This window comes from Apodemus sylvaticus, chromosome 7 (assembly GCF_947179515.1).
Source record: "Apodemus sylvaticus chromosome 7, mApoSyl1.1, whole genome shotgun sequence".
Taxonomy (NCBI): Eukaryota; Metazoa; Chordata; class Mammalia; order Rodentia; family Muridae; genus Apodemus; species Apodemus sylvaticus.
Genome location: NC_067478.1, coordinates 70073660 through 70100704, shown reverse-complemented (window position 1 = coordinate 70100704; position 27045 = coordinate 70073660). Strand labels below are relative to the sequence as shown.

General features: G+C 35.9%; 1 protein-coding gene and 1 pseudogene across 7 annotated transcripts in view; one reads left to right on the top strand and one right to left on the bottom strand.

Annotated features, from left to right (window-relative positions):
- Positions 1–27045, bottom strand: part of Neo1 (neogenin 1) — a 167758-nt gene that overhangs the window by 121322 nt on the left and 19391 nt on the right. The window lies entirely within an intron of this gene.
- On the top strand, positions 16185–16776 carry LOC127689486 (60S ribosomal protein L29-like; annotated as a pseudogene).

Genomic DNA, 27045 nt, shown 5'->3' with positions numbered 1-27045 from the left:
TTCCTAGTAGTGTATTCATCCTCTTGACTTACAAGCAACCACTAGTGATAACAATCACATTTCCAAATATTCCCTTCTATCTGACTTTATAATTTTTTAGTAAGAAAAAAAAACTATTTTCTAGCTTGAGAAGACATCAGAGAGTAAAGTGCTTACTTGCTGCACAAGCATAAGGATCTAAGTTTAGCTCCCTACCATCTACACAAAAGCTGGCAATACAAAACATGCCTGGTGATTCCCAGAAACTTGCATGCCAACCAGTCTAGCCAAAACAGGACGCTCTAGACTCTGTGAAAACACCTGTCTTTAAAACTAAGACAAACAGTGACAGAGGAGACACCCAATGTTGACCTCTGTTCTGCATAAGTCCATGCAGGGATATGCACATCATCTAGTGCATGCGTGCATGTGAACACACACAATAGCTCATGTTATAAGATCAAGAACTGATAAATGGAACCTCATGAAACTGGAAAGCTTCTGTGAGACAAAGGATATAGTTAATAAGACAAATTGGCAACCCATAGATCAGGAAAAAAATTTTCACTAACATCCAATAGAGGACTAATATCCCAAATGGTATAAGAACTCAAGAAGCTAATCACCAAAAACCCAAACAACCCAATCAAAAAATGGGGTGTAGAACTAAACTGAGATTTCACAACTGAGGAATCTCAAATAGCTGAGAAGCACCTAAAGAAATGTTCAAAGTCCTTAGTGATCAGAGAAATGCAAATCAAAAGGACCTTGAGATTCCACCTTAACACCAATCAGAATGGCTAAGGTCAAAACCTCAGGTGACAACACATATTGGAGAGGATGTGAAAAAACTGGAATACTCCTCCATTGCTGGTAAAACTGCAAACTGGTACAACCATTCTGGAAATCAATCTGGAGGTTCCTCAGAAAATTAGAAACAGATCTACCTGAAGACCCAGCTATACCACTCTTGGGAATATACCCAAAAGATGCCCTACCATGCCAGGGGCACGTGTTCCACTATGTTCATAGCGGTCTTATTTGTGATAAGCCATTAGCTGAAAACAACATAGATGTCCCATGACAGAAGAATGGATACAGAAAATGTGGTTCATTTACACAATGGAATACTTCTCAGCTATTAAGAACGAGGACATCCTGAGTTTTGCAAGCAAATGGCTGGAACTAGAAAATATCATCCTAAGACAGGTAACTCAGACCCAAAATGTCATGCATGGAATGTACTAATAAATGCATATTAATAAGCCAATAAATAAATAAATAAACAAACAAATAAATAAATAGAACAGAATACCTAAGATACAGTCCACAGAACTCAAAAAGGTCAACAAGCTAAAGTGCCCAAGTGAGGATGCCTCAGTCCTACTTGGGAGGCAGAAGAAAGCAATCACAGGGTGGGAGGGAGGGAGGGACCTGGGAGAGAAAAGGAGGTGTAGGGGGCGGGGAGTCAGGGGGAGAGGGGAACCTGATCTGGTATTGAGTGAGGGAAAAGGGCTAAAGCCCTGAGGGCCAGCAGAAAGAATGGAAACAGGCAACCTTGAAAGATAAGAGGTTGGGGGACCCTCCAGAATGTACAATTTTTAAAAGCATTAGTACAAAACTTCTATCATTAAAAAATACAAAAATAAACTAGTCATAATCTCAGCAACGACAGGTGGAAAAGCTCAGAAGTTTAAGGTCCCTTCCACTGAAACCAGCCTAGACTACAGGAGCGAAACAAACAAAATCAAAAGATGACTGCAACAATTTAAGTGGTTTACATTTTAACATTGTCTTACGCTTTTATTTTATTTTGTTAAAAAAAAAAATCCACACCTAAACTTGCGCACGCGCCTGCACACACACACACACACACACACACACACAACCTTTTTGAGATAAAGTCTCAGGATTCAGGCCTTGAATCCTGAACTTGCTAAGTAGGGGAGGGCAGCCCTGAACTTTTGATGCTCCTGCCTCAGCTTCCCAAGTGCTAGTATCATAAAGATACCACATCAATCACATGAAGGTAGCACAGTTAAGTGTCAAAAACTACTTTGAATCAAGGTTCACAGTTTTAGGCAAATATTGCTTTGCAAGATATAGGTTTCACAACCCCTCTAGCCCATCACCCACCAGAGGTAGTGGAAAAGAAAGGTTATTTATTAGGATATGGGGGAAGTAGACCTATTTAGAAATAGTTCTTTGGGGCAATGCCAATCTTCAGTGCTCAGTCCTGTCCACTAACAAACATCAAACACCAATCAGCAACTGCAGTCCAGACCACTCGGCAAACCCCACACATGAATCAGCAATGGCAGTTCAATCCAAGAGAAACCACGAGGCTTGCTAATCAGCCTGAGTCTGCAGCAGTGGCAAGAAGCCACAGGAACCTCACCAGAAGTTCTTTGGTAGGTTTCTCTCTATGAAGTCACCACCAGCAAAGCTCTGCAACAAATAATATAAGGCGAACCAATGCATGCCTATTATGCTACAGTCAGTGAAGACTACCAAAGCTCCCACTGTCTGGGGAATCATATTTATATTCTTTCTAAACATCAAGTGTCCTTTCACGTTTGCTATAGCAAAACATGTTTTCACCTGTCTGTCCCAGCAAAACAAAATTATGACCTGAGTCCCCAAAGAAACCAGAAATGTCCATGTTATTGCTGCCTTCCAAAAAAAAGTCTGAAATATGAAATACTCCTGAGAATTCTGAGGTACCTTGCATACCTCATTGAAATTTGTGATCTGCTAGCTAAGAATTTTCTAGTATTTTTATTCAATTGTATCCCTAATATGCTCCTCATGAAGTAGATAGGTTTCACTTCTATGTTATATAACAGATAATTTCTAAAGCTAAGACTACTGTTTGAAATATGAATAAGAGCAGTCTCCAGTCTATCTAGCTAGTTAGGAGCATGTCTCTCTTCCATGCTAAGACTTTGTGACAGATGTTTTGTAAATTCTGAGGAGTTTCTAAAATATTGTATATAAGAAAAAAGAGGGCCAAGAAAAGCCAAAATAATCTTATAAAAGTAAGGAAAAGGTCTTCATGTAGGTTCTTAAAACTATTAAGCATCCACAGTTCAGAAGCAGAGGATTAAAGAAAAGAAAAAGCCACAAAACAGACTTTAAAGTCTATAAATAGAGGCACTTTGGGGGAAAGAGTGAAATTGAGACTAGAAAGATGACCCCCAGCTGTTCTTGTAAGGACACAGTTTCAGTTACAGGGACCCAGTGCTCTACTTCTGGCCTCCTTAAGCACCACGCACACGTGGTCCACTTATATATATGCAAGCAAAACATTCACGTACATAAAATATAAATAAATAAAATCTGTTGTTAATATTAAGATGAACTATTCAATGTCACTAAGACAACTGGTTATATGGGGAAAATGAGATACCTACCCGTAACATGTAATAATAGCAAGCATTTATGTTTCTGTGTACTAAACACTGTTGTAAACATTTTTCACATCTGCATTACTTATTCATGAGAAGTAACTCTAGTATCATCTCCATTTCATTGAAGAAAGCAGCACTGAAATGTTAAGTAACTCCAAAGGCCACACAGATAAGAACAAACCTTGAGTCTAAGATCTCAAATACAACATATCACTGTACACATCTATAAAAATTCATTCCAGACATATAGAAAGTATGTAATAAAAATCATAGAAGAAATTTTAGGGAAAAACAAGTATAACCTTGGAGCTTAGACAGCCTTTTAAATAAAAAGATGAAAACTCATAGAAACAGAAAAAGATAAACTTTACTTTCTTGAATTTGAAAAACACATTAATTACATTTTGCAAAGTACAGAAACAAAGCAGGAAAATAATAAAGAAAGATGATTTTTGTATGCAAGAAAAAAATTTAAAAGTTCAAACTACTCAGCAGAAAAATGGGTGAGACTGTATCCCAACAAAACCATCACAATACACGGCAGGACAGTCTGGATCCACTCATGTAGTTCAACAGTCCCCACCAGCCTCAGAGTATTATCCAGTAAAAGCTGAGCAATGCTTTTAATTGGCTTAGAGTTCTGTGGAAAATGAGTAATGCCAATGAATGTAGAGAACAGCTTCACAAGTATGTGAGTACATAAACACCGAGAAAGGTAGGACAGTGTGCATCAGTTTGTTACTCCTGGTTACTGTGAAGGAAAAAGATAAGAGGATAAAGGGGTAAAAATCTAAACACATATAAAACAGCTTCACAATTTAAAAAAAGTATTTACTGTTCAATAATCACTTGCAGAGAGCAGAGAAATACTTTTGAAAGGATCTGTCATTTAACAGCTTTCCTTTGGCCCTGCAGAGAGCTCAGCTGACTACACAAGAGCTGACCTGGACGTCTTTCCAGTCCTCATACGACATCTACTGTGATCTGCGTACTATTAGTTTACTAAGGCAGAGTCACTGGACAAAATACAATGAAATAATCTCAATGGGTCCTGTCTGGTATCGCTTTCATTTCCAAGTCTCTACAAATTTCTCACTTCTTAATAGAATAGTTCTCACTTCTTGATAGATTCTTCTTCACTTTTTGATAGATTACTTCACACCTTTCAACAGACTCACATCCTAGGAAAGAATACATTCACAGAGAACTACTTTTAGTTATAAGCACCATGCCCACAATACCAACAAATCTAACTGTGTGCTTCATACTAGCCATAAATTTTATAGTACCTAGAGTAAGATATCAACACACAGTATTTTAATGCCAGCAGAAATAAAACCACTGCTCTTTTTCAGGAGGAAGTACAAAGTTCAATAGCAGAAATTCAGAGCAAGCCTCTTTATAAACCTACAAATGAAAGTCTGTGTAATTTTCTTCACTATAAGAAAATTATCTCATTATAAACTAAAATTCTACTCTCAAGTGACTTCCTATCTTCTTACACCTCAGTGTTACCTTCTACCACCAAGTATATCCCAAACGACTTCCCATTGTGACATTTGACCTTATCCTTTTGTGTTCTGTGTTGCCATATAGCTCAGCCTTAAGTTTTCAGTTTTTAATTAAAAATCTTTTAAAAAAAATTGGAAAGTTAAAGTGACTTAACAATCAAAGACCACAATTTAATATATTTACATTACCAATTTCACATATATGTAGAAAGTGAAAGTTTTCTCTACCATTTTACTACATAACATTTTAGCAATTTCAGTTCCGCAGAGCTTACTTTCTCTGCACAGCTAATTCTTCCAAAGACTGAACTGACCTTAAAAATCTATCTTCTAACCACAAAGAACTTCCCTCCCCCACAGAAAATATGTTCATCTTAATCAAAAGTTTGTAGAGCAAGGAACTGATGACAAAAGTAGAAGAAACAAAACAGAAATAAAGAAATCTAAGCTCCAGTATGGATTTTGGTTGTTGTACTTCTAAGACCGAATGGGAATTATGGACAAGGTGTAAAGGTATAAAAATAATAATTAAAGCTTCCTGAATGCTCACTATGCATTAGGAACTATTTTCAGGCTTTATGAGAATTTCCTCAGTTCACTTCACTAATGGTATGAATTGTCATTTCTGACTTAAAACCTTTTGCTACAAAATGAATAAAAAAATTGTTCCAAAATAATTAAGCTAGCTGAACTAAGATCATAATCATTACATGTGCACTATCTAATATGGGTAAGTGATATATGCCTCGAACTTGAACTACAATGTAAAACAGTAAAAACTACATATTAGATTTAGAAAAACATGGATTGCACAAACACACAGGAATACAAAGTATCTAATAATGTATGTTGATTTACATGTCTTTTGGAAATATTTACTAAATATTAATAAACTGATTTTCTTTTTTACTTTTCTAGTATAATAGGTCAGAAATTTTTATGGCTTTGGCCTGTGCTATTATTTCTACTGAGAAAGGCCTAGTAGTCGACTATGTTTTCCTTATCAACACTAAATGCAATCAAATTTTCTAAGGAAAAAAAATTCACATTATTTTTTGAAAGGGTAAAGGGTGAATGGAATTATGGCAGTCAATAGGAAGGATCAAAACTAAATAGTCTCTTAGATGTCAAATTAAGTAACTGGTCTGCAAGATGAACGATGAAAATTAGGACTTTAGCAACTACCAGCAAGTGATCTCTTAACACCTATTCAGAATATTTACTTAGAAACAAATTTTTTAGAATTTTTTAAAATTTCAATAATAATCTCTTCATTTTGATATTTCAGATTGCTGAGGAAAGGTTTCTGGCACAGAAAACATTTACAAATGATTTATTGATTACAAAAGCAGAGCTATGCTTTAGGAGGGGCATGTAGAAGGAAAATACAGGCTATGGAGGAAAGCCCTTGTCCCCAGTCCCTTCCTATCTTTCTTTCTACTTCCTGGTTGACATGAGTTAAGTAGCTCTGTTCTGCTAACATCCTTCTACCACGAGGTACTACTGCCTCAACCCTGGTTTAAAAACAGAGCCAATGATCAAGAACTGAAACTTCCAGAATTGTGAGCCAAAATGAATCTTTCTCCTTTATACTGCTTTTCTTAGGTATCTGTTACAGCAACAAAAACTCTAAACTGGCTGGAAGCAAAATTTCACAGAAAAGAATTTAAGTGTAACATAGAGGAGCTAGAGATGTAACTCAGCTGGTAGAGTACTTGTCTGGCATTCACTGGCTGAGTTCTATTCCCCAGCACCATATAAATATTCAAGGTCATGAGTACCTGAAATCCCAGCACTTGAAAAGTACAAGTGGAAGGATCAAAAATTCAAACTCATCCTTAGCTACATAGCAAATTTGAGGCCATCTTGATATACAGAAGACCCTGTCTCAAAACAAAACAAAACAAAACAAAACAAAACAAAATGCCATAAAAGCCAAAAGACAAAGAAGCAGAGCACAGCAGAAGCCAAGGAACTATTTGACAGAGGATGAACTGCTGTGACCCTATTCATTATATACACACTGAGGTTATTATATACTAAGATCACACACTGATGGCTGAAGCAAGAATGGTTTCAGAAAGAATGGGGAGAGCACTATCCCCGTGTAACAATGAGACTCCAGGTCTAAGGTAGTTAACATAGCTTGAAAAACTCAAATAGGATTAATGTGATTTTAAAAAGGAAAGTAATCATTTAAAATATCAAAGCAAACAGGTTAAAGCTATCAGCAAATGGCCATCTACAGAACCATCACAGTTAGGAAAGGAAGCAAGAGTAAATTAGGCTGAATAAAAAATGGGGCAGGTGTAGTGGGGGAGATCTGGGAGTAATGAATACTATGGTGAGACGGACATTATTTTAACACTGCAGCACTGCTGAGGCACAGCAGGGTGGGACACAATGAAGAGGTAAGTCAATACCACCCACGCTGTTCAGAGTTATTTTAGATTTGAAACAGAGAAGACGGTAAGTTTCAATGTCTTACATGAACATCTTTTAAAATATTCATCAAATAGTAAATACACCTACAATAGTGAACGAGAGAATCAGAAAGTGATAGCACTCTGTGGCACATCTTGAAAGAACAGCAATTTGAAAATAGTGATTCTTTCACATTTTTAAAAACTATTTTTCTATAATTCTTCAGTAATTGGCTACCTTCTAGGGAGCTAATATAAAACAGTTGATACTCTTTCAGTATTAATAGCTTTCATTGTGGTAAACAAGCATTATGTATTTTACTAAGGTATATAACCATATGTACCCAAACTGTTACCAATGAACTAAAATATCTGAATAAAGATATTAATCCTAGGATATAAACAACAACAGCACATCAATAATTTGATGAAAGCTTTCACTGTCAAATGTTTATGAAATCCTACAGGCAATCTAACAACTTAAAAGAGAGAACAAAGTGAAAAATGTTAATAAGTCTTACCTAAGCTATTTTCCTGTACACACAAATAATGTGTATGTACAAGCTCTCAACCCAAAATAATAAGTTTTAGGAAAAAAAATCCTGTCTCTAACAAGGTCTGCAAACTGGGATCTAGAATTCTTTTATTCAGTAACAAATTTACTGATGGAAATAAACAGAATTCTAAAGCTTGTTAACCCAATTCTGCATTATTAAACTGCCATGTTAAATAACAGAAAAATTTCATTCACTTATTAATTTTAAAAATATATCTTCATATCATGTCCACAATGTACCAAAAAAAACTTATGAGAAATGAAAAGACATGGAGAAAACGCTAAACCTCCCAAAAGATATTCTCAGTACCAAAAGGGATAACACATAGTCCTAGAATACGTTACTAAAATGAAATGTAAATGGCTCACAATCATCTGAAACTATGTTCAATTTCATAGTAAGAAAAATGCAAATTAAAACTATATTGAAATTTCTCACTTATCATACTAGCAAAACTCCAAGCCTATAACTAACTGTCAGGAAACAGGCTGATGAAAATACAAAATGGCATATTGATTGGTTGCATCTGACATATATATGTATTCATCTTCCAACCTAGCAATCATGTACACTGGCTAGAGTAGTATATAGGTACAAAGTATTCATTGTGAACCTATTCAAAATGAATATGAAGATTCATTCTGCTATCCATCGAAGGGATAGGACATGTTAAATCAACTGGGATACACAAATACACTGGGGTTCTAGTACTATGTAGCTATAAATAAGATTGTAGAATAACTATATTCTACCATAGAGTGATATCTGAAAAATCAGAGAAAATGAATATTTTTTTAAACACCTAAATAGATAAGATACACATACACATATAATTTTTTCACACATAAGAAAAAATATGTGAAAACGACAGGGATTGAAGGCAAATGTCTCTGAATAGACCTTGATCACCAGTTTGTCAATGAGCCATATAAACATATTACTAAATAAAAAACAAAATTAAAAATACCTAAAAACTGAAAGCAGATAACACAAAAACAACTCTCCAAACATCATTATAGCCACATCAGAAAGAACTAGTTCAAGAGAACTAAAAAGTAGCCAAACCAGACAGTAGTCTATACCTGAAGGACAAAACCTACAAAGATTTGAGCTCCTTTAGTAACTTTTATTGTAGTACTATTAGTACTGCTATTCTGAAGAAGTGAGAGATAAAACAAATTAGCAATTTTAATTATATTGTGGAAGGAAATCAATAAAGTAAGTGAGACTAAACAGAGCTCTACCCTTCAATTTTAAGTACCAATATGAATTATATTTTTTAGAAAAATGTACGTTTCTTATCTTTCCTCACTGAAACATCCCAGTGGCAATAACTAACAATTAACATTAACAATGAACATTTTCCCTAGCCAGGCTTTGTTATCTAAATACCATTTTCCATTCAAAAGATCCATTACAAAGTAGCTAATTCCAGATCTGGGATTAGACAAGATTAATCTGGAGAATGATGTCATACCAGATAATAAACATCTTGGGACTGAAAATATGGTTCAGTGGCTGCTCTTTCAGAAGACCTGGGTTCAATTACCAGCACCTACACAGCAGCTTACAACTTAGAACTCTAGCTATCGGAAATCTGAGATCCTCTTGTGACCTGAGATCACCAGGCACACACATGATGAACAGGCATACATGCATGCAAAACACCCATACACATAATATAAATGAATAAAATTTAAAAAACAACCTAAAAGTAATGACTATATGATCACCTAAGTAGCCTCACAACAGTCCTTTTCTTGTCAAATACAAAACCTTTGAACCTCAATAATCATACCTCAGTATTTTGAAACAACAATATGGTGACCTCTATTGTTTTATAATGATCGTAAAATTTAAAGGACTTGTAATGAATGCTATAGAACCAGATCATTGTTTTTTGACAGTGGCAAGTAAGAGGAAAGGAATTCATCTTTCTTAATCAATCTCTATGATAACTACACAAGGCTGAAAGTAAGCTTCTGCATATTCAAGTGTTCCTCTTAAGTCAAAGATTGATAGAATGCCACTGTTATGCCACTGTAATGAATTAGAGGCACAAAGCAATAAAAGATGAATGGCTTATAAGTCAGCAGATTGTCTCCCAAATGGCATTAGAATTTGCAAGCTACTAACAGTTTCTGCAATATACTCTCTTATTTACATTTTTAATTTACTTAAACTATAAAAATTGGGGCTAGTGAGTAAAGACACTTACTGCCAAGCCTGATGACCTAACTTCTATCCCTAAACCCACATGGCAGGAGACATCTAACTCCTCAAAGTTTTCCTATCACTTTTACACAGGCACCATGGCATATGTATGTGTGTGCGCGCACACACACACACACACACACACACACACACACACAAGAGAAAGAGTAGAAAAGAGAATGGAGGGGAGAGGAGGGGAGGGAAAAAGAATAAAAGAATTAAAAACTATAAAGATCAACATTACATCACAGGAATGAAAAGGCTGTACAACAAGAACTGCCGTCTAGGGCATGGTTTGCTGAGCTTGGTGGCTGATAAAACAGAAAATCTTACTGTTTTATACAACTCTTAAATGAATCTGCTGCCATCACATGTAGTACCCTACAAAGCAAAACCTTGGAACGGGTCACACCTCTAGATCCAACTATCAATTAAGAATATAAATAAATTAAAAGTAGAGAAATACAGTAAGAGATGAAATGGGGATGTTGCCAGCAATATAACAACTGCAAAGAAATTATTCACAGTAAATGGCAAAGTTTCTTCAACAAATAAATTATAGAAAATAAAGTCAGGGGCTGGAGAGATGGCTCGGTGATTAAGAGCACTAACTGCTCTTTCAAAGGTCCCGAGTTCAATTCCCAGCAAACCACATGGTGGCTCACAACCATCTGTAATAGGATCTGATGCCCTCTTTTGGTATGTCTAAAAACAGCTACAGTGTACTCATGTAAATATAACAAATAAATCTTTAAAAAAAAACAGGAAAAAAAGTCAGAGCAATAAAACTTAAATATAAAACAAACAATTGTGCAACAAATTGCAATACTAACAAAATGCATTCTTTGCAAAAACAACTAAATAGAATGTACATATCAGCATTGCTTATACTACTAGCCCAAGTATAAACATGGAAATAAACCAATATCCACCAACAGATCAATAAATAGCATGTGTTATATCCACAGTATATTACAATACTATTCACCTATGAATACAATGAAGTACTGATGTGTAGCAATTTCTGCTAAAATCACTTATGGCAAATATCCTTAAGGCAAAAGCTAAACAATTCAAAACAGCCTTCAGAAAGTTCCTGAAACTGAGGAGATTCACTTACTATAAAGCACATTGAAATTGTATGATGATAATTGTTGGTACTTTATTTCTGTGTTTTTCCTCACAAATAATAACTCCAGCTTAATCATGAGAAAATCATCAGTCAAAGCCCATGAGTGGAAAACCGTAAAATACCTGATCAGCTTCTTAAAACTGACATGGTCATCAAAATAAAGGAAACATACAGCCTCATTTAAAAGACCTAAAGAAATGCAACTACTAGATACAGTATGAGATGCTGGGTAAGATTTGAGATAGAAAGGACAATATGTAAAAACAAGAAATATGAAGGAAATATAGACTTTAGCCAAAAACCATGTACTGATACAGGTTTACTGATTTTGGCAAGTGTGCCATTTTAATATAAAATAGGTGAAGCTGAGAAATGAATGGAAATGATGACACTTGTAAGATTTTTTAAATATAAAAACTAATAGGGTATTTTATATTATAGTAATTGAATTCATTTTGTGTGAAAATATAACTCAAAGCATAAACACAGGATAATACAAACATAATACAAACACTGAGAAAAACGGGTACAGAAGTGACAATGTGCAATCCAAACAGCAACTACATTCAAGAATGGTAAATAATGCTCATTTCAAACAAACTGTCATCAAGTAAATGTCCAAGTCAGTGCCGTGTTTTAACTGAACAGCAGAAGTGCAAGATTACTCAATGGAAACTGAAAAAAAAACAACAGAAACCACACCTGAAAGTTGTTCTCCAACTTCCACACATACCTGTATGTGCATGCATACATACATACTGACAAATGAGTATGTAAAATCCAAAATAATAGCAATGATAGTACTTTGTAAAGGAATACATCACTAAAATAGTGAGATCCAAAGGAAAAATCTCCAACTGTATAAAGAAATCTGCACCTAATATCCATCCTTTCAGAAATGCTAAATATATAAGGTTAAACAATACTGGGTTGTAAAAACTAAATCTATCTGCACCAAAGCCCACAGTGCTTTGTGATTTTAAGATGCTTCAGATTTTAAGACCTATAAACTAGATCTTTAACTGGCAAGATGGTTATGTAAATTATGGTACCATTGCTAAAATACTTTAAGGGGAAAAAGCTTTATTTTGGTTCACGGCTTCAGGCTTTCAAAGGGTTTCTTCCACGGCTGCTTGACACCAAGCTCTTGGATAGCCAGAATGTGGTGTATAGAATGCAAAGACAGAAAGGAGGAGCCAGGGACTAGGGACAATCTTCAAAAGCATACCTCCGGTGACATACTTTTTGCAGGTAGACCCCCAAAAGAGCACCACAAAGTAAGTAAGTAATGTTTAACTCCTGAGTCTGTGAGGTCATTTCAATATTCTAACTATAAGAGAGTCAGTAACGAGCATGGGTTCTCAAGTCAGGCTGCCCAACCTCAATTCTGAATCATGCTATTTTCTAGTTGTATGATCTTGGGTAGATTCCATATTTTCATTATAATCATTTGTAAAACAGAGTAATAGTTATGCCCTTGAATAAAGCAGTTGGGAGACTTACATCATGCAATACATTTAACACAGTACCTAGACCTGCCACATTTTCCAAAATACTATCTACTGTAGGGGGAAACACCATAGAATACAATTTAAAATTATTTAAAAATATGACACTGTATTCTGTGTACTTTGATATTAATTATGTAAGAATTAAGAATAGAAAGTAAAAGTTAAGTGTTACAAACTTACAATGGTGGCGTGATAGTGATAATTTTAATTTCTATTGTATTAACTTCTATTATATTATTTTAATATAATGCCATTTATGTAGAACCAACCAACTATATATAATCTCATACTAAAATTTAAGCTTATTAATAAATGTTTTATTAGTCAATGGTTTATGATTAGATTTACAGCATTTGCTGAAAAATCATTAGCTCCCTCTTTCTATTACTATTCTTTTATTTGAATGAGTACATAGAAAATGCATATGTGTTTGCATGTTCATGTGTGGGCAAAGTTTGGGGGAGTACATGTACATATGTGTATATGCAGCAATCAGAAGTTGATGTTGGATGTCGTCTTCAACCAGCTCTCCACCTTATTTATAGAGACAGGGTCTCTTCCCTGAATCCAGAGCTCTCTGATTTGGCTGCTTTAGCTAGCCACCTAAAGCTAGCACCTGAGGCAAACTCAAAGACAGATCCCTCACCCTCCGTAAAAGGGCTATAAGCTAATGGCTAGTATTTAAGTCACATCCAACTTTATATTACAAAAAACACCAAACACTCTTGAATAACAAAAATGCAATGATCTCTGATCTGTACATTTTCAAGGAATTTACTCAACATTGGGACTACAACTACTGACCATAACAATAACCACAAATCTAAAATAGTTCCTTTATAACTCAAGAGAGTGAAATCTAGCACTCTCATACCTCATTCTTTCCAGTCTTTTCAGAAAGCTTTTTCCTTTTTTAATACTTCACTCCTCTGGTTTTGGGATTTTATTTCCTTCTGCTTCATCTACTCAGCCTCTGAACCAATTAATTACTTAATCAAAATTAATCCTAATCTTTCACATGAGCTTACCCTCTCCATGTTCATGACTTTCTTTAGCCCTGGTCATTGCTGTATGTTGAGATCACTGCCTTGTTCATCTTTGCCTGACTCTCTGGCCTTATACTCCTTATAGCATACACCCAAAACCTCTTCCCTCTTTTTGTCAGCTCCACATTCTCTTAATGTGACCCTACTTCCCATCTAACTGAAAACGCAGTCCCTTTTCTATAAATTAGACTTCTTTACAATTCCATTTCTCTTTTTTACTTTTCCTCTGTCACATGTATAGCAGTAAAACAGTTAAACTGCTTGATGCTCTTGGTGGGTTGTGCATGTGTTGCACTCACCCAAGAGCTCTGCGGATTCACTAATGAAAAACACACACACAGCAGCTAATTTTGATATGCCTTGACTTGCTCAATGGCTGAGCACTTCTAAACCTCCCAATGGCTAGCACACAACTCCCCTCCAGTGTTCTTGAATTAATATTTGCTAACTCCATACTTTATCTCTGCTACTCTAGACCCAATCAGAAATGGCCCCTAGGGTCACTTTCCCAGAATCTTACATGTTGGTAGGACTTCAAGTCTGTTCTCCTTGCTCCCCTGTCATGGATTCCTTCCTCCTCCCCTGTCTACCTTGGTCCTTGTCCACATAATCTAAAAGTCCTGCCTCCATCTCCCTGCCCAGCCATCACCTATGCAGCAATTCTTTATTACCAATCAAAGACAGCTAGGGGTAGGGACCCTCAGCATCTGGAAGCACAGCTTTTGGGAGCCAAATTAAGACAAAGCACTAGAACCAATTCCCAACAAATAGTACCAGGTTGCTTGAAACTGCCATTTTTATAGATAAAATTGACCAACCAACAATTGCATATATATGGTTCAACCTAAAAGATCATTATAGACATAAGATTTCTCCCTCTTTTTTGAATGACTGAAAGACTGTAGAAGATGGTGCTTTAACACCTGCTCAAGCCAAGTGTTTATAACCACTCACAATATAATATGCATTTTACAAAAGATACAATATCACCTTTGCCTTCAAGTTTATAAACCTGCTAGATGAATAAGATATAAGACCACTGTAATTACAAAGAAAAGAATTACATGTAAACTGACTTTTAATAGGTTTAATAAAGCTGCAGAGGTAAAGCCATGGTAAGGATGTTTTCCAAATTCCCACACTTACTGCCCTGAGAATTCATGAGACATATCGCAAACTGAGGCTGTGCCCAAGCCTTCCTTCACATGTTGTTCTGTTCTGTTTCTGTGTTTTAACATGGATCTTATGTAGCCTGGGGTGACCTCAAACTTGCTATGTAGCTAAGAAAAGCATTGAACTACTGATCCTTCTGTTTCCAATCAAAGGATTACAGATATGAGCTACGATGCCTGGCATTACATTCTAAAGAATTCTAAAACCCTGAAGAGAGACACTTGAGGTCAGTGCTATCTAACAGAAATATAGTCAAAGTAACATATATATACTTTTTAAATGTCTAGAACTTATACACACAAAAATGAAACAAACAGAAATAGCTAAAGTTAACATACTTAACCCAAGATGTTTAATATTTAAATGTGACACATTTTTAATTTTACATTTTCATATCAAATATCTGAAATTCAGGTCCAGGGGCTGAGTAGATGAAGCAGAAGGAAATGAAATCCCAAAACCATAAAGGAAGTATTTCAGATTTGTGGTTATTGTTATGGTCAGCAGTCTCAAATTCAAATAGGCATGCTTTAAGTACTAAATACTTGCAAATAAATGGTGCCTGCTAGATTACATAACATACTTTTGGGAATCCTGCAAACATTCACTTTTCAATTTAGCTGTAAATTGCAGGATTTTACATGTACAAATTCAAATATTCCATATTTAAAATCATACTTTAAAAAAAACACACATACTGCTTATGTATCAAACTAACTTATTTTGTGCATATCTACAATAAAGTTTCTCCTTAAGGAGGACTGTTACATTAAGCCTGCATAAGAACTGACATAAAAAGTGTAAACAAGAACAACTGCAAAAACATACCTAACATTTAAATTCTAAGATTTAGGCACATTTATTACTTATTTATTTATTGATTGATTGATTGATTGATTTAATATGTGTATACTTATACAAACTACAAAAAAATTGAATACTTATACATCACACCAGAGTATTAGAGCTTTAGCACTTCTTTCAAATTCTATGTACTTATTGCCTAAGTTTAATAAAGAACATGGGTACTTTTTGACATCTAGGGCTCCATCCTCATAATGTATCCCTTTTCCAGCATCCTGGAGGTAGCAGCCCATATTGCATTATATGTTTAAATATTCTGTTTTCCCCTCTAGAGTTTATATACCATAAAGACAAGAAAGAACCGTGGCTAGCTCTTTCTCTTCTGGTCCCAGGTGCTGCGGGAACTGTGGGTTACGATGCAGACATGGCCAAGTCCAAGAACCACACCACACACAACCAGTCCCGCAAATGGCACAGAAATGGTATCAAGAAACCCGGGTCACAAAGTTACGAATCTCTTAAGGGGGTTAACCCCAAGTTCCAGAGGAATATGTGCTTTGCAAAGAAGCACAAGAAAGGCCTGAAGAAGATGCAGGCTAACAATGCAAAGGCAGTGAGTGAACGCACAGAGGCCATCAAGGCCCTTGTGAAGCCTCAGGCCATCAAGCCCAAGATGCCAAAGGGCCCCAGTCGCAGTCAGCAGCCTGGCTTTCATGGCTCACCCCAAGCTTGGGAAGCAGATTCAAAGCTACATGGCCAAGGGGCGTGGTCTCTGCTAGCCAAAGCCCAAGGTTCAAACCAAGGCCGAAGCCAAAGCTCCAGCTAAGGCCCAGGCTTCAGCTCCAGATCAGACTCCTAAAGGTGCCCAGGCCCCTGTGAAGGCCCCTAGAAGAGGCCAGTGTAGAAGACAGATGGACTGCTGTGACACACCTACCCACACACTATTTGCAGATGATCAATGTTCTATGCTGCTTAAAAAAACAAAACAAAGCAAAACAAAACAAAAAAACCTGTAATTGTTATCACTAGATAACAACAATAGTATCAACTATTGTTATCACTAGAGCCTAGAACAGCACCTGAAATACAAAGTGCATAAAATAACTTTATTAAACATCCCATAACCAGGGATTGTGCAGACTGTATTTTGCCTCTCACTGCCTGAAAACACAATATTCTTTGTATTTAGATTCTGCTTTTACCAGGCAACATCACAAACCATCTGTCACAACTTCATTAAAATTCTACCATATAAGCTGTACTCTGTGATAAATAAAATGACACTAGGTAACATTATGCACTTGTGGATCACAGGTCACATAATTAAGATCCAGTTAACTTCTTACTAGCATTTTTGTACATTCATAATTTTAAAGCTTCAACTTGTCTACTAACACTGCCACAGATATACATACCTATGCCAAAAAATACACTCACTTGATGAAGATTTCTAAACAGCATTCTTCATCCTTTGGCATTCTAAAGTACATCATGACAAACACAAACATGCTGTCATGTTTATAATGCAGGTAAGACTTCCAGATGTGAAAATACACTTTAAAAATCCACGTTTGGAATAAAAACTTGTATCCTTTTTAAAAAACAATTTGCAATGCATACAATGTTTCTTGAATATTCAAGTCCCTAAATATCTATAAAATAGCTTTCAGGAAAAATATAGAAAAGATATTAGTTGAATTAAATGTTCAACAATATAAAATGTTTATGGAAAAGTATGGGATATACATACAATGTAATCAAGCAACTATACTGAGCCCATAGCAAGATGGCATTCCATTACATGATTCACAAGTTTTTAATATTTACATCAGTACACAGTTGTATACAGCTTAATCCCAGCACTTGGGAGGCAGAGGGAGAGGCAAGTGAATTTCTGACTTCAAAGACAGCCTGGTCTACAAAGCAAGATCCAGAAAAGCTAAGTCTGTTACATAGAGAAACTCTGTCTCAAAAAAACAACCACACAACCACACACACACACACACACACACAGCATGTACACAAAAGAAAGAAAAACTTCTAAACGTTAATAATAATCTCAGTTGTGACTTGAGAGATACTAAGTCCTTATGATTCTATGGATTCTAAGTTTTAAACCATGTTTTCTATAATGTTACTATTCTAGTTGTGAAAAGTTCATTTTTATCTTTGCAAAAATGTTTTTAGTTGCAGCAATGAATTCTATCGAACATGTAAGAAATAGCACTCTACATGATTTATTCCAGAAGGCAGAAAAGGAAGGTGTCAAAACTAATTTTATGTGCTTATTATTACCTTGACAATAAAACCAAACAAGACAAATATAGGCCAATATTCTTCATGAAGCAGAGAAAAGTCTTCAACATGATACTAGCAGGTCCAGTTCAGTAATATATAAATGAAGCTAGGAATGGTGGCTTGCACTCCAAACACAGCACTTGGGGAGCTTGAGATATGAGGATTGCTGTGAGTTTGAGGCCAACCTGAGCTACATTGTGAATTCAAGATTAGGCTGGGCAGAGTGAAATGCTGAATTTAAAAAAAAGAAAAAAGAAATAAAAGCATGCAGTCAAAGTCAAGTTGGGAGCTATCTCTTAAGATTAATCAATATTTGGAAATCAATGAAAACTGCCATAAAAATAACAAGCTATTGGAGAAAGCTGAGTGAGCTTATCAGTCAATTAAAAAATATCTGTCAGATTGTAACTCTCGTTCATGATAAAAACCTCAGGATACTGGTAACAAAGTAACCTTCTTTAACTTGTTAAAGGATATTTAAAACCTAAAGCCTGGTGTTACCTAATGGGAAAACATTTTGAGTGCATTTCCCCTAAGAGCAGGAACAGTCAAGGGTATTTTTCACTCACAATTGTTATCTAGCAGTACACTGGAACTCCTACCCAGTATAATAAAACAAGAAAATTGATACAAACATATATATAACAAAGGAAGAAATAAAAACATCCTCATTTGCAAGGCAATATGATTACTGCATTTGAAAATCACAAGGAATCTATAAAATAACTTCTGTAATGAATAATTTAAGATCAACATATAAAAATTGATCTGTCCATACTGTGAGTCAATTAGACATTAAATTTAAAAAAAAATCACAGAATAGCTTTAAAACTATGAAATATCAGCTATCTGAAAACTATAAAATGCTGCTAAGAAGACACCAAAGGTTATGTTAACAAGCCTAAAGGTGTATAATATTCATAATGCAAGGACTCAACAGGTCTCCCAAACTGCTCTCTGGCTTTAACACAAATCACGTTACAATCTTTACTAGAATTGTTACAAAGACAAGATGACAAATGTTCAGATGGAAAGATACATGAAAAAGAAAAGCTAGAGAATTTTAAAAATAAAAACGAAGTTGTATATTCAAACTACTTGATTATAAATCTTATCTTGATACAGAAACAAAGCAATGTGGAATGAGCAAAGGAGACCAATCAGTGGAACCAAGGAAAAACCCAGAAATAAACCCACAGGATTACAGTAAGCTGATTTTTGACATAGGAACAAATGCAATTCAATAGAGAAAGAATAGTATTTTCAATAAATAGGGCTAAAAAACTAGACATCTCTAAGCAAAACAAACAAACAAAAAAACTCACCTGACTTAATATAAATAAAAATTACCTCAAAATTCATCCTATGCTAAATGCCAAATGTAAAACTAGAGAAAATTTTTGTAAACCCCAGATTATGCAGAGATATACTGAAATAAGTTTTACTTTTTAAAAACTAATAAACTGTGCCCAACAATATCTACAACCTTTGTTCTGAAAAATACACAGACTATAAAATAGTAAACAAGAAACTGAAACAATACACTTTTAAATCAATAGTCAAAGAAAAGCATAGAGAGAATGTATAATAATGAACCTGGCTAGGTATTGTGGTACATGCTTTTAAACTCAGCACTCAGGAGGCAAAGGCAGGCAAAGATCTGTAAACTTTGGGTTCAGTGAGATCCTATCTCAAAAGATAAGGTGAATTTCTAAAATGGTTTCATTTGCTGCAACAAGAAGCTTTTTGTATGTAGTACAAGTAATACACTTACCTTTAGGTATAAAGAAATTTTAGAATGCAGTTAAAAATAATGTTGGTCTAGTAAAGTAGTAGTAGTAGTAGGTTCTCCAATGCCCATAGCTTCGCTATCCCAGAGCAGTTAGTTGACTGTTTCTAATAGCAGGCATGATTTCCTTTGTGTTAATTGGGTCATAGCCCAATTAGATAGCTGTTGTTTACCACCCAGATATGAGTGCGAGTGCTGCATCTTTAAGGATATCCTACCATACTGGCTACTGTTGTGAATTGTAAGCATCACACTTAGACAGGACTCCCCTCCCTTGGCACCTTACATAGTACATACCTCCTGGCACTATGAAATTAGACTGCATAAAAGAAGTTTTCAAGTTAGTTATACCTTGAATCTCCCAACTCCTTTGTCCGAAGTGTGTGATGTCTTCAACAACAGGGACTTACCATCAATCTTTGAAAGGTAACCAAGGGAAAGAGCAATAGTCTATTTTGTTTTGAGATTTACCTGGACTCCTCTAACCAACATCTTGAACAGAGGTTTCCCATGCCTAATGCTAGGGCTTTTCTTATAGAGTTTATGGCTTTTGCTGGGAGCACTGTCAGGCCAGGTAGCATAACTTCACTTAAGATACACACACACACAGACACACACACTACATATACATAAGCACATATGCCCGCATATATATACATATACATACACATACATACACATACACAAATGCACTCATATATGGAGATACACAGACATACAATACATACACACATACATACACACAAATACAAACACATACACACAGGTAAATACATACACAGATAAACACACATACATATACACACAGACATAGAGGAAGAGAAAGAGAAGACTATATGTATTAGATAGATAGGTAAACAAATATTCAACTAATCATAGGGAGCCTAATCTCAACAGATAGCACAGTTCCTTCACCTAAGGCTCAGGGAATATCACAGAAGAGGGGAACAGAAAGACTGTAAGAACCAGAGGACCAAAAAGTCTGCTGTTTGAGATCGTCTCACAGAAATGACAGGAAAGCTACATCCATGATACTTCAACAACATGGCTGCTCAAGCAAAGCCTAAACTATAACAATACCAACAGACATGCTAAAACCGAAGGGGAAAATATCACAGGTCACACTCCTAGACAACAAACTGCAGGCAACTAATAAGTGCTGAGAGAGGAAGAATCAGTCTCTCTCAGAATGAACCCTTAATTAGCTATCCAATACAAAGTGGTCATCCCTGAAAGCACAACAAACAATATCAAACAACCTCAGCAGACTGTATAAGGGTGAGGGAGGGAGAAAGAGAAAATGAGGGTAGGGCATGGGAAGAGGTGGAGGGAAAAGGGAAGTGAAAGATTTTTTTAAGGTGGAAAAAGGTATTGAAGAAGACATCCCAACATCAACCTCCACACACAATCATATAGGTGAGCACATCTGCACACACACACACACACACACACACACACACACACGCACACACTTGTGCACACACTACGTACATTCATATACATAGTACACTCACACACACTTGTGCACACACTACGTACATTCATATACATAGTACACACAAAATGAAATTTTTATCTTTACTTATTTATTTTGGCATTTCAAGACAAGGTTTCTCTGTGTAGCCCTGACTGCCCTGTGATTCATTCTGTAGACCAGGCTGGGCCTGAACTCTACCTGCCTCTGCTTCCCAAGTGCTGGGATTAAAGACACATAGCACCACCCCACTCACAGAGAAAATTTTAAAAGGATAATTAAAATATATTCGATATCATGAGTTGTTTGGGAAATGGAAAATAAAAGTGCAGTAAGACCCCCCCGCTATGAATGAATCTATTACAATGACTAGAACAAAACTGAGAATATCAACTCTGTGAGGCCGCTAGGCAACTCTCCAATGCTGCAGGTTAGAATTCCAAAAGGTGCAGCCCATTTGAGGGAATAATTTAACAGTTCCTCATAAAGTTAAAAATTTACCATCAACCCTGTATTCTCACTTTGAAATTTTTGCTGCTGAAAAGTTAAAACATGTTAAAAAACAAAAACAAAACATAAAACCAACCCTATACACAAATGTCACAAACTACAAACCACCTTTCCTTCATTAAGTGGATGCAATACTATTTAGCAATAAAATAAACAATTTATTGATACACACAACACATTTCATAGACATTATGCTCATTCAAAGAACAGCTTCGGAAGATTAGAAACTGTTGATTCAGCTTGTATGGCATTCAAATGTAAAACTACTAGGAGAGTAAATCAGTGGTTGCAAGAATTAGTGGAGGGCAAGTTTCACTACAAAGGGCTAGCAAACTTCAGGAGTGATAGCTCAAGGCCTTTAATCCTAGCACTCCAGAGGCAGAGCAAAGTGGATCTCTGTAAATTGGAGGCTAGCCATATCTACACAGCAAGTTCCAGACCAGCCAGACCTACACTGTCTCAAAAAAGAAGGTAACTAGCAAAGGTGAATCTCAAGGAGCAATGGAACTGTTTTCTGATTGTGGTGATGGTTAAAAAAAAATCTACATAAAGAACTATGAAAGTATGGGGAGGGGAGGACCGGGAAAGGGGGAAAGCATTTGGAATGTAAACAAAGAATATAGAAAAAAAAACTGTGAAAGTACAGTTAATTTTATAATATACGAATAAAAATTTTATACTAAATTAATCATCTTTACTCCACCCACGTCCCACTCCAAACTTTTTATAAACTTTACTGTAAAAACTTGCAAATAAGCAAGAAAATAAAAAATAAAAAATAAAAAAAACAGGCAGTGGTGGCGTATGCCTTTAACCCCAGCACTTGGGAGGCAGAGGCAGGTGGATTTCTGAGTTTGAGGCCAGCCTTGTCTACAGAGTGAGTTCAAGGACAGCCAGGGCTACACAGAGAAACCATCTCAAAAAACAAAAACAACAAAAAACCCAACCCAACCCAAACCAAACCAAACCAAAAAGCAATAAAGTAGAAATAAAACTATGATACTCAGCTGTTTCACTTCTGAGCATATGCCCATAAAACTCCTTAAGCTCCCACAGAGCTATCTGCACCCAGATATTTATAGTTACTTTATTCACTATAGAAGGGAACTGAAACTAAGATAGTTGTTCATCACCAAATAAATGAACAGTGGGAATGTGAGATGAATACTATTCAACTCTAAATAAAAATGTATTCATAAAATTTGCAGAAAAATGGATAGACTTAGAATCTATGTTAAGCCAGATCACAGAATGCCAGGAAGGGGAGGAAAAACACATGTTCTCTCTCATACACATGTATATATGAAAACAAATGTACAAAAAGGTATAACAGGGAGAAAAGAGAGTAAGAAAAGGTAAATATTAGAAATAGGGACAAACTAAATGATGGTCACAAACATGAGTTAGGAAAGAGGGTATAAAAGTAATTGTTCTAGTTCTGTTGTGGATTTTTTTTCTTAATTTGAAGATGGATATGGGCAAGGGCAAACTTCTCATCATCCATATTTCCTACATCAGCAGGATTCATCCAATGGCTCTGCTCCAGTCAGCTAAAGACTGTATCTGATTCACAAGTTCTACATCCCACGCCTAAAATATAGCAGATATTCAGCAGTATTTATTATGCAAATGTGAGATCTAGGACCTCTAAATTCAAGAAAACACAAAAAATAAAGTTTATAAACAATGGATTGTGAAGTTGCTACAGAAAAGTTGGGGAGTGCTCAATCAAAACTATCTAAATGACACACAGACCCTGGCACTCGGAAGGTCAGCCTGGTATACAAAGTGAGTTCAAAACTTGTCTCAAAATAAAAAAATGAAAAACAAACAAACCAAATTCAACAGTCCCACTAGGTATGTAATGAAGAAAATGAAATCAATGTGCCAAAGCACATTATCATTGTAAGGAATCGTTCTCCAAAGACAACACAGAACAATCCCAAGTGTCTATCAACAGGTGAATGGGTAAGAAAACATTGCTCAGACACACGATGGTTGGAATATGAGTGGAGAAGGAGAATATACATGTGTATGTGTGTTGAAGAGTCCTGATCCTAGAGTCTGCATGCTAGGTAAGCACTTAATCTTTAAATAGAAAAAGATGCACTGTGCATGGCTCGAGCACACCTGTAATCCCAACACTTGGAAGGCTGAGTCAGAAGTATCCTGAGTTTGAGGTCAGCAAGGAAGAGGGGGAGACGGGAAGAGAAGTTGTTTCTCCTTTTATTTGAGACAAAACATGTTAAGCAAAATAAGACATGGTAAGAAAGACAAATACTGTATAATCTCACTTAAAAATGGAATGAAATGTAAAGTTAATAAAAGCAGAGAGTTAAAAAAGTGGTTACCAAGAACTAAAGGGAGCTGGGTGACACTGGTCAAAGGCTATATAAGTTCCCTGAGAGAAAACATAAGTCTAAGAAATCCTTTTTTCAATAAGATGACTAGTTAATTACTATGTATTATATTCCCAAAACAATAATAGAGTGGGGGATCAACTACAAAGAAATATGTGAAGTAATGAGTATGCTAGCTTAACTTACACCTTCTCTAATGAATATGTATTTGAAAGCATGTTAAGTACATAATAAGTGCAAATGTTTTACCAATTAAAATACTTTTAAAAGGAGAAAACCAATAGGTTCAAACAAGAATGTTAAAGCTTTTTATTCAAAGGAGACTGTAGTCAAAGTAAAACAAACAAACACAAAACAAAAAACATGACAAAGACAAATGATTTACCATGTCTACCCACAAGAACAAAGAGCTACAAATTAGTAAGACTAGAAACTTGACACAAACATGAATATAGGATAGCAACACAAAATTACAGAAAACTGCAATCACTGTTAGATTCATTAGCAATCAGAAATGCAAATTCAACCAACACTGAAATAACTCTTTAGACCAACTGTCAGATGGCAGTATTAAGAACAGTTAAGTCCTGCCAGCTCTTGGCAAAGACACGAGATGGTAACTCAGATATATCAACAAACTAGTGCAAACACTCTTAACCAGTTCATATTCAGCAAAATTTATTATATTTACACCCTATGAGAAGACCAATAAAGTCAACTAACTTGGATCCTTGGGGGATCCCAAGAGACTGAACCACCAACCAAAGAGCATATAAGAGCTGGACCTAAAGCCCCTCACACATACGTAGCAGATGTGCAGCTTGGTCTTAACGTGGGTCTCCCAACAACTAGAATAGAGGCTTACCCCGATTCTGTTGCTTGCATGTGGATCTTGCTCCCCTAAGTGGGTTGTCTTTTCTTGCCTCAGAGGGAGAAGATGGACTTAGTCCAGCAGTGACTTGAGATACCTACCAGGGTAGGTTAGTACAGGGGCAGGAAGAAGGCAGGACCTCCCCCTTCGAGGAAAGGCTATGTAAGGGAGAAACTGGGAGGAGGGGGAAGAGGCTGCAATCTAGATGTCAAGTGAATAATAAATTAATGGAAAAAATACCATTCCAGGATTTGCAAAGGATCCATGGCAAAGAATTCCCACTGCCAGTGTATTTGAGGTGGTGGGAGTTAGAATGAGCCTAGGTATTCATACCCTAGGTAAGAATGCTCACGCTATGAAGCGCTGAGCAGTAATTAGTACTAGATGTATTCGTAGCAATATGGCCATATCCTTACAACACCATGTTGAGCAGAAGGAAAAAAAAAATAGTAAAAAAAAAAAAAAAGACATTATAAAAATTACCTCTTAATCCTCTTAATAACCCTATAATTTTATTTTCATTTTTATAGGTCACGAAATAAAAATTACTAATTTTACTATGGTCATTCATCTAATAACGTACAGGATAAGAATAAAATAAGGTGCATACCTTAGTACCCCAAGTTAAAACATACAAAGTGATGCGCTATACACTTAAGATTCCTTTGACTGAGGCAGGTGATGTGGCTCGGTGGGTAAGGGCACTTGCTCTCTAAGCCTAATACCTGAGTTCAACCCCCAGGACCCACATAGCGGGAGGAGAGCAGATCCTCTGACATCCACATGTGATACATTACATGGTCCTGAATTAATTTATTGTTTTAATTTATACCTCAGTCCCTCTCTCTCACTAGAACCCCAACTACCCTATTAAACTCCTCCCAACTCCCAAGCTGCTTTCCACATTAGGCTGAGTCTATGTCTGTCATACCCAAGCTGAAATGCCATTTCTTAAGAGAAACTTCCCCTGGTAACAGCCCGGATGACACTTCACCTTTACATATGTAACCCTTGTAGTAAAAATGCTTCTCTAATTAGACTATAAACACCAAGAAAACAAGAATGTTTCTGTTAGTCATTATTTCAGACTTCAATCTTAACACAGCTTAGCTGTATCAATAAATCTGAGGGTCACTGAACATTGTTTATCTTTAAATTGTTTAATATGTTATTATCGGTTCCCACAAAAAAAGCCTTAGTTCTACCAACTTTGCTTTTTCTTGAGTTGATAACTATTCATTTCAGAAATATTACAATCAACAATACTCTTAAAAATCTCCCATCGCTCCAAACTAAATAGAAGCATGCTTTCAAAGTAGTCAGAATGTATGCAACTGATGACTATACCAATTTCATAATCTAAGAAATCACCTATAATCTAAGAAGTCACCTGTAAAACAAATTAATTAGTCAAAATTTTCCTGTAGTAGTGTATTAAAGTAACATTTTCTCAACCAAAAAGGAAGATAAAAAATGCTACATATCCAAACAGCTTAAGTAGAGCTTAAATATTTTATAAACTTCTGAAAGTTAACATTTGCTATACTATTTCACCACCAGGTGGCAGATACATACAACTTTCTAGAAATGTTATCAGAAAGAATTTTAGGAAAAGCTAAATAATTCCAAGCGTTTTTTGAAACTGAACTGGTTAACCAACCATGGGCTAGATACAACTGCCTCTGAAAATATTACACTCTCATTTAACTGTAGATAAAAAAAAAGTCTCCAGACATGCGAGCACACAGTTATCTTTAAAGAGAACATAGCAAATACAAGTAGTTATCTACAGTTGGTCATTCAAATCCTCAGAAGTACAAGAGAACTTTGAATCCAAAAGTGAAGAAAGCAAAAGATGAAAACAGAAGAGCTAGAAAAAGCCAGAGGATGAGAAAATAGAAGAATCATCAGAGAGAAGAATCATCTACCAAGGCAAAATGCTGTGACAAACTGAAACTTTACTCTGTGTTCAGAGAAATACTC